The sequence below is a fragment of the Triticum aestivum genome, chromosome 4A (genome assembly GCF_018294505.1).
Source record: "Triticum aestivum cultivar Chinese Spring chromosome 4A, IWGSC CS RefSeq v2.1, whole genome shotgun sequence".
In the NCBI taxonomy this organism is placed as follows: domain Eukaryota; kingdom Viridiplantae; phylum Streptophyta; class Magnoliopsida; order Poales; family Poaceae; genus Triticum; species Triticum aestivum.
In genome coordinates this window covers 733,882,331-733,892,408 of record NC_057803.1, presented here as the reverse complement: position 1 = coordinate 733,892,408, position 10,078 = coordinate 733,882,331, and positions in this window count along the sequence as shown.

The window sequence follows — 10,078 nt, the reverse complement described above, 5'->3', positions numbered from 1 at the left end:
AACTAAAACAATAATAATCTAAATAATCTAAATTATATACTAATTCATGCTTGTGTGTGTGTGTGTGCTCGGGGCCGGGAGGGGCGGCGCCAATGGTGGCCGCCGGGGGCGAGGGAGAGAGGTTAGAGGGGGAGAGCTCACAGCGGGGCGACGGCGACGGCAAGGCGACGGGGACGGGGGCGGCGACGGGGACGGGGGCGGGCCCGGGGCGGCGACGGAGACGACGGCGGCGACGGGGACGGGGGCGGCGACGGAGATGAGGGCGGCGACGGCGACGGAAACGACGGAAACAGAGGAAGAATGAAAATTTCGTAAGTCGAGTATATATAGAAGGCACCTTTAGTACCGGTTGGAGCCACCAACCGGTACTAAAGGCCTGTTTTGGCCAGGCCAAGCGATGGGAAACGACCCCCTTTAGTACCGGGTGGTGGCACAAACCGGTACTAAAGGACCCCCCCCCTTTAGTACCGGTTTGTGCCACGACCCGGTACTAAAGGGGTCGCGCTGCCACCCCAAAGTTTAGTCCCACCTCGCCGGGCGAAGGGCAGCCGCACTGGTTTATAAACCCAGCCACGGCTACCACTTCGAACTCCTCTATATAGCTAGCAGGCTTGTGGGCCTAAACCCTGCGCGCTGCCCTGTGAGTCTGCTGGGCCTTTAAGGCCTGTAATTACACACCTGTGGCCTATCAGGCCCACAGGGCAGCGCCCCAATTTTTTTTTAGTTTTTTTCTTTTCTGCTTTATTTTCTTCTATTTATTTTTGCGTAGTTTTTTGTATAGTTTTTTCTTTTCTGTTATATTTATTTTCTTCTATTTATTTGTGAGTAGTTTTTCATCTAGTTTGCCAAAATTCAACATTTTCAGAGTTTATTTTGTAGTGATTTTCAATTTCACGGTCATTTTGTAAACGATTGAAAAATAGCAAATATAATTTTGTTTCCTTTTCTGCTTTATTTTTTCTTCTATTTATTTCTGAGTAGTTTTTTCTTTTCTGCTATATTTGTTTTCTTCTATTTATTTTTGAGTAGTTTTTTTATATAGTTTTTTTCTTTTCAGCTATAGTTTTTCTTTCTTTTCTGCTATTTTTTCTGTTAGTGCCCGTAGTTTTCAAATTTGAATAGTTTAAATTTTGAATTATTTGAAATTAGAGTGAATTTGTTTGCACATAAAATTTCTTCGCGTTTCAAATGCCAAAACACATAACTACCCTAACTATTACAGAGATTCCCCTCTCGGTGCGAAACACAGAAGAAAGTGATGTTAGCTAGTGAAGCAGATCACATCCCAGATCTTTGGGTGTGAAACTTTTTCTTCGCGTGTGTCCCTTTGCGCCGTAACCATGGAAAATCTTCATCATTTAACGGGATGCTCGGGTCAATATTCACTGTGAATGGAGTAATTTCATCAAACTTTTCATAATCTTCTGACTTGTCTGTCTTGTCATCCACTCCCATGATGTTTCTCTTCCCAGAAAGAACTATGTGCCGCTTTGGCTCATCGTACGATGCATTCGCTTCCTTATCTTTTCTTTTTCTTGGCTTGGTAGACATGTCCTTCACATAGAAAACCTGTGTCACATCATTGGCTAGGACGAATGGTTCGTCTGCATACACAAGATTGTTGAGATCCACTGTTGTCATTCCGTACTGCGGGTCTTTCGTTACCCCGCCTCGTGTCATATTGACCCATTTGCACTGAAACAAAGGGACCTTTAAACCACGTCGATAGTCAAGTTCCCATATGTCCTGTATATAACCATAATATGTTTCCTTTCCCGTCTTGGTTTCTGCATCAAAGCGGACACCACTGTTTTGGTTGATGCCCTTCTTATCTTGGGCGATCGTGTAAAATGTATTACCATTTATCTCGTACCCTTTGAAAGTCATTATATTCGAAGATGGTAACTGGGACAGCAAGTACAGGTCATCTTCAATAGAGGTGTCATGCATGGTACGTGTCTGCAACCAGCTGGCGAAACTCCTGGTTTGTTCACGTGTAATCCAGTCATCAGACCGTTCCGGGTGTTTGGAGCGTAGCAAATTCTTGTGTTCATCCATATACGGAGCCACCAAGGCGGAATTCTGTAGAACGGTGTAGTGTGCTTCAGTGAGAGAATGTCCATCCATACATATTATTTGTTCCCCTCCTAGCGTGCCTTTTCCATCCAGTCTGCCCTTATGCCGCGATTCAGGAACACCAATCGGCTTAAGGTCAGGAATAAAGTCAATACAAAACTCAATGACCTCCTCATTTTGATGGCCCTTGGAGATGCTTCCTTCTGGTCTAGCACGGTTATGAACATATTTCTTTAAGACTCCCATGAACCTCTTAAAGGGGAACATATTATGTAGAAATACAGGACCCAAAACGTAAATCTCTTCGCATAGGTGAACTAGGACGTGCGTCATGATGTTGAAGAAGGATGGTGGGAACACCAACTCAAAACTGACAAGACATTGCACCAAATCATTCTGTAACCTTGGTATGATTTCTGGATCGATTACCTTCTGAGAGATTGCATTGAGAAATGCACATAGCTTCACAATGGCTAATCGAACGTTTTCCAGTAGAAGCCCCCTCAATGCAACCGGAAGCAGTTGCCTCATAATCACGTGGCAGTCATGAGACTTTAGGTTCTGGAACTTTTTCTCTGCCATGTTTATTATTCCCTTTATATTTGACGAGAAGCCAGACGGTACCTTAATACTGAGCAGGCATTCAAAGAAGATTTCCTTCTCTTCTTTGGTAAGAGCGTAGCTTGCATGACCCTGATGTATGCCGTCTTCTCCGTGCATACATTGCTGGTCCTCCCGTGCCTCAGGAGTATCTTTTGTCTTCCCATACACGCCCAAGAAGCCAAGCAGGGTCACGCAAAGATTCTTCGTCACGTGCATCACGTCGATTGCGGAGCGGACCTCTAGGTCTTTCCAATATGGCAGGTCCCAAAATATAGATTTCTTCTTCCACATGGGTGCGCGTCCGTCAGCGTCCTTTGGAACAGGTTGTCCGCCAGGACCCTTTCCAAATATCACCTTCAAATCCTTGACCATATCATGTACATCAGCACCAGTACGGTGGCGAGGCTTAGTCTGGTGATCCGCCTCACCTTTGAAATGCTTGCCTTTCTTTCTTACGGGATGCCTGCTCGGAAGAAATCGACGATGTCCCAGGTACACATTCTTCTTACAACTATTCAAATATATATTGTCGGTATCATCCAAACAGTGCATGCATCCGCGGTATCCTTTGTTTGTCTGTCCTGAAAGGTCACTGAGAGCAGGCCAATCATTGATGGTCACGAACAGCAACGCCTTTAGGTCAAATTCTTCCCCCATGTGCTCATCCCACGCATGTACACCTGTTCCATTCCACAGTTGTAAGATTTCTTCAACTAATGGCCTTAGATACACATCAATGTCGTTGCCGGGTTGCTTAGGGCCTTGGATGAGCACTGGCATCATAATGAACTTCCGCTTCATGCACAATCAAGGAGGAAGGTTATACAAACATAGAGTCACAGTCCAGGTGCTATGGTTGCTGCTCTGCTCCCCAAAAGGATTAATGCCATCTGTGCTTAGACCAAACCATACGCTCCTTGCGCCATCTGCAAACTCCTTCCCGTACTTTCTTTCAATTTTTCTCCACTGCGACCCGTCAGCTGGTACTCTCAACTTTCCGTCTTTCTTACGGTCTTCTCTGTGCCATCGCATCGCCTTGGCATGCTCTTTGTTTTGGAACAAACGTTTCAACCGTGGTATTATAGGAGAATACCACATCACCTTGGCAGGAATCTTCTTCCTGGGGCGCTCACCCTCGACATCACCATGCTCATCGCGGCTGATCTTATAGCACAATGCACCACATACCGGGCAAGCGTTCAAATCCTCGTACTCACCGTGGTAGAGGATGCAATCATTAGGGCATGCATGTATCTTCTGCACCTCTAACCCTAGAGGGCAGACAGCCTTCTTTGCTTCGTACGTACTCTCGGGCAATTCGTTGTCCTTTGGAAGGATATCCTTTATCATTACCAGCAACTTTCCAAATCCTTTGTCAGATACACCATTCTCTGCCTTCCATTGCAGCAATTCCAGTGTGGTGCCCAGCTTTTTCTTGTCACCTACGCAATTTGGGTACAACAATTTTTTGTGATCCTCTAACATGCGCTGCAACTTCTTCTTCTCCAAATCACTTGCGCAGTTTCTCTTTGCATCGGCAATGGCCCGACCTAGATCATCAACGGGCTCATCTGATGCCTCTTCTTCAGCTTCTTCCCGCATTGGCGGCTCAGCTTCTTCCCGCATTACCGGCTCAGCTTCTTCCCCCATTGTTGTATCATCGTATTCAAGGAATCCATGGCCAGGATAGCTGTCGACGTCCTCTTCTTCTTCATTGTCTTCCATCATAACCCCTCTTTCTTCGTGCTTGGTCCAAACATTATAGTGGGGCATGAAATCAGACTCAAACAGGTGGACGTGAATGGTTCTTGACGTAGAGTAATTGCGACCATTGTTACAACCAGCACATGGACAAGGCATAAAACCATCCGCCCGCTTGTTTGCCTCAGCCGCAAGCAGAAAAGTATGCATGCCCTCAATGAACTGGGGAGAGCATCGGTCATCGTACATCCATTGCCGGCTCATCTTCATTACACAACACCGGATAGACCAAATTAATACAAGTTCATACATAAAGTTCATACAACACTTAAATGCAACAAACAAATAACTCTCTAGCTAAAGCATTTAAATGCAACAACAAATGCGATCAAGATCGCAACTAAGGTAACAATTGATCCAACAGCATAATGATACCAAGCCTCACTATCGATGGCATATTTTCTAATCTTTCTAATCTTCAAGTGCATTTTCTCCATCTTGATCTTGTGATCATCGACGACATCGGCAACATGCAACTCCAATTCCATCTTCTCCCCCTCAATTCTTTTCAATTTTTCTTTCAAGTACTCGTTTTCTCTTTCAACTAAATTTAACCTCTCGATAATAGGGTCAGTTGGAATTTCCGGTTCACATACCTCCTAGATAAAAATATCTATGTCAACTTGATGGGCATAATTTGTCATAAACACGAAATGCAACAAATAGTTTTAAAAGAGAATATACCACATCCGAATCATAACAAGGACGAGGGCCGACGGGGACGGATATCAAAACCATGGCACTATGTATAACAAACAACGTACGGGTAAGATAATTATTATATGAGTAACTATATATCCAAATCACACAAACATCAATTTTTTATATAAAATTTCATGAACAAGAGGCTCACCACAAGGTGGTGCCGGCGACGGGACGGTGCGGGCGATCGACGGTGGTTACGACGGAGATTTAGAAGGCACTAAGTAAACCACACCTACATATGCAAACTAAGTGTTATTTTAACCTCAAATTGCATATAAATCAAATACTAGCACATATATATATTTCCTCCCAAATTACTAAACTCACAAATTAATAACTATATAAAGCATTGCAAGAGCTAATCTAGCAATGAGAGATGAAAGGACAAAGTTGCTTACCTTTGTGATCATTTGAATGGATGGGGGCCTTCAAATCTTGACAAATTTTGGGCAAAATGTGTGATGAGCTCGAGGGGAAGAGGGGAAGAACAGAGAGGAGAGGGGAAAGGGGAAGAACAGAGCGATCTCGGGTGGACGAAGGGTTTATGTAGGACGACCTTTAGTACCGGTTCGTGCCAAGAACCGGTACTAAAGGTGCTGGAGGGGGCCCAGACTGACAACATCCTGCCACCACTCTCATTAGTACCGGTTCGTGGTACGAACCGGTGCTAAAGGTTAGCCACGAACCGGTACTAATGAGAGCGGCCCGGCTAGCCGTTGGAACCGGCACTAATGTATACATTTTTGCCCGCTCAAATACAAACCGGCACTAATGTGCTTCACGTTTGACCCTTTTTCTACTAGTGCTTTGGGGGCCAATTATATTTCCCCTCATTAAGTCTATGATTGCTCATTTTTTCTTTGCAATTTTCGAGTAGTTACAGATAATTCTAAGGGAGCAGGGACTTAGTTAACTTGGCCACAGAATAATTTTTTTGTTAAAATATCAAAAAAAAATTTAATTTTTGTATTTCCAAGTCAATTATTGTCTGATTTTTTTTAGAAAAGGAGGATGACCCCTGGCCTCTGCATCTGGAAGATGCATACGGCCACTTTATTGATTATTCTCGTCTGAATCCACCGTCTTGGCAACACATGCCGCTACTCCTATCCAAAATGATGAAGGGGTGCTAGCTGGGCCACTACCCAAACCACTCACCTAAGCCTAACATCAAAAGCCGGAAGCCGAAACATATTCGAAAGCCCCAGCCGAGCCACATACCGGGTCTGGGGCACAATCCGGTCAGACGCACTCGTGTGTCGTCGCCGCCATCTTCCACAGGTCCGTCTTCAGATCATATTGAGGCTTCTACCTTGTCTGGCCACTCTGCCATCGACGCCCCCATGACGCCAGACAGCATCCTCCTCCTGCACGAGTCCATCTCCGCGCATCAGGCACCGAGTCTCCACAGCACCATACCGTCGAGATCCGCCACCATCAATGTGTAAGATGAAGCACCGCTCCACCAAAGTCGCCGTCCTCTAGTCCCCCGAGTCCGTGTGCACCTCCAAGAATGACGCCCCCCAGGGGGGAAACGACACCAGAGAGCCGCCGTCATCAATTATTGTCTGATGGGTTGACTTTTACAACAGTAGTATTCCCCAGTTAAAAATCACAACTTATTTTAGGGATTAAATGGTGCCAGCCGGACTAATATATCACTCATAGGCACTGTCAAAAAATAAGCATGTTTACTGCCCACCACCTAAGAAAATCAAAAAAAAATATTTGTTGTCAATACCAAGACGTCACAATATGGGTTGATTCAGTTTCGCTTCTCATTACTACTTAGTAGGAAGGAAAAGAGCTAGCGATCATACGGAGGTAACCTGTATCATAGGTACATGCATAGATAGAGTTAATTATGTTTACCACTCATATGATGAGATATGATATATAGATAGGGTTAATTATGTTTACCACTCAATAATTTTTCTTTATGGATATCCAAATTTATGTTCAGAATCAACATTTCTACGTCAATTTTTTCCGGGGATTTTTTTACTTAGTAATCATATGGATATTTAGAACTTTGTTGTGCTAATTATGTACTCTCTTTAGCGTATGTTACAATGCATGGTTTTCTCGGTTACTTTAGAAAAGGCATGTCTTTCTCTATTGCAAACTTCTCACAGATGCAGTTAGATCGTAAAAGTTTACAATGTCAGCCAACATGAAAAAGGATAAAAGTATCATCATTTTAGAGATATATTCCACAGGGAGGGACCGATGGTATCATTTTTAGCCTTTGAAGCAAAAAAGATGGATGACCCCAAACAAGTCTCCAATTGTCATAGCAAAATAAAGAATTTATTCAAAACCATGCATGTTAATATATCAACAGACAAAATAAGACTAAAATCGATGCCATGATAACTTTATTATTACTATTAATAGTACAATTAATTTCACATCAACATATTTTCTCAGATAAAAACAAACATTATATACTAGAGAAACATCACATCTGGTTCTACTACAAAGGCAGTGTTCAATTTAACCAGCATGCCCATTTCACTGTTTTCATTGAGCAGAGCCCCCACTCCAGGCATATCGACAAGCCGGGAGTCACGCTCATCGACATGATCGTATGCCATATCCACACAACTGGCGAGCTCATTGGACCGTAGCCCGTCCTCGTCGCCTTGGTAATCCCAAATCATGGCATCACATATGTTGAGACACTCAACACAGAGCCATAATCCACCTCACACAAACTGAGGACACGCATTGGCACCATGCCCTTCTTGCTTCATGTGCCTGTTGTCTTGGCGCACGAGCTCTAGCACAGACGTTCTTGGGGGTGAACCTCTGTCTCCCGTTGGGCCCCATGTGTTGACAACACATGAGGTGGCCTGTTCGGCACGCCTCTGTAAAAAATCATGACACAAGCATGAGGTAATAGTTAGTGGTCTACTCGTTCCTACGCCTGGGAGTTAACACATCATAGGAGTAGGTAGCTCCAGGAGATAAGTTTCCCTAATGCTCTCTATATAGGATAAAGATCAATGGAACGCTCATTGGTGTGGGCAGCGAGTTGCCAGAAACATTTCTTCCTCCTCTGCTCTGCTCGCTCCCTTGTCTCACTCATCGAGGCAACACACTCTTCTTCCCAGGAACGCACCCACAGTCGTCGATGAAAGGTCTGATAACAAGCGTGGCGTCGCCAGTGAAAGGTTGGCGTGCTCAATGCCACCCTGATGGCTGCCGCGTTCTTTCACATTCACCGTGCTGCCTTCCAGGTGTTTGATTAGCATCGTGTGATAGCTATGAGCTGAGTCCACGCGCGTGGATCCGGTGCTTGCCCACCATCTTCCGTACGTTGCATTGCACGCATCATTCTCGTAGCAGTTGGTGATCAACTGCATGCCAACGTCAACGATTAGCATGTCTCGTAGCAGTTGATACTCTGAATATTTCTACAGCAAAAATCACTTATATGCAAAAATTTAAAAATGTTAATCATGCATTAAAGAAATGTTAAACTTCTCTAGAAAAAATGTTTCCACCACATACAAACAAATGGATAGTGTGTATGGAAAGCACAATTAGAAAAATAATAATGTAAGTATCTTATTCTTTTTTGAAAAAAAATTAAGCATGCATTTAAAAAATATAAAACGTGTATAAAAAATGTTTCTGATTTATACAAAAATATACAATGTGTAGAACAAAGTACAAATAAAACGTATATGTTTTCAAAAATATTAGTCATGTATTTGGACGATGTTAACCGTGTAAATAAAAATGATCATGATGTACACAAGAAATATAGAATGTGTATAGAAAAATTAGACATAAAAAACTATATGTTTATAAATAGTTGAAAATTAAATTGGAAAATGTTAAACGTGTATATCTAAATGTTTGTCATGTATACAAAAATATACAATGTTTATGGAGAATATAGAGATAAACAAGATAATTTCCCAGATGTTAATTATGTTTTTTCAAAATGTTAATAATGTATTTTCAAATTGTTAAATGTGGCAAAAAAACTTCTGGTGTATACAAAAATTTTACAATGTATATGAGCACACATAGACATAAAAAAATATTAGTTGTCAAAAATGTTAATTATATATTTAGAAAATGTTAAACGTGTATATAAAAATTATTCTTGGTGTATAACAAAAATGTAGAAAGAAAACAAACAAAAACTATAAAATTGAAAAAGAAACACAAAAACAAAGAAAGCAAAAAAAGCCGTAAAACCAAAAGAATATAGCAAAAAAGAAAAAGAAAAACGACATGCTATCATTATTTACTAAAACTTACTTTGCTATTTTCATCACACTGCAAATATTTGTTGGACATCACCGAGGACGAACGACAACAAATGCGTAATGAGATACCTCCGACTAGGTAGATATTTTGGTTGTCTAATAAGTTAAAAACATCTAGAGTACACTTCAAAAATCATCCCATCTTTATATTTTTGCGCAACACCACTTATTATGTTATTTGTCGTGTGACATCGTAAAAAATTTGAAAGGATGTACTGATGTCTTGAGAGTGTGCATGAGGGGTCACTTTTTCTGCCCCGTTGAAACGCATGGGCATATTTGCTAGTTACTCTTAAAGAACACAAAGCGTGCCCTTGTTCAAAAAAAAATAGAACCACAAACCCTGCCCTACTGTATTGGCTGTTCACCCTTCGCTGCCGCTCAAAAAAAAAACTGCCGCTTGGTCAAACGTCGCGAGTTCGACGTTTTTATTTTTTGCATCCTCAAAAAGAAGTAAAAATGAAGGCAACCAGACTCAAACCTGAGACTTGCTGCTGCGGAAAGCTTGGCTTTGCCACCTATAGGCCATGACTTGTCATAATGTTCAGTAAGAGATGCCCCGTATTTAACTATCAGGTGAGCGTTTGAATTCAAAAATTTCAAAATATTTGAGACTTTTCGCACGGTATGAGTCTTTCTCGCGCGGG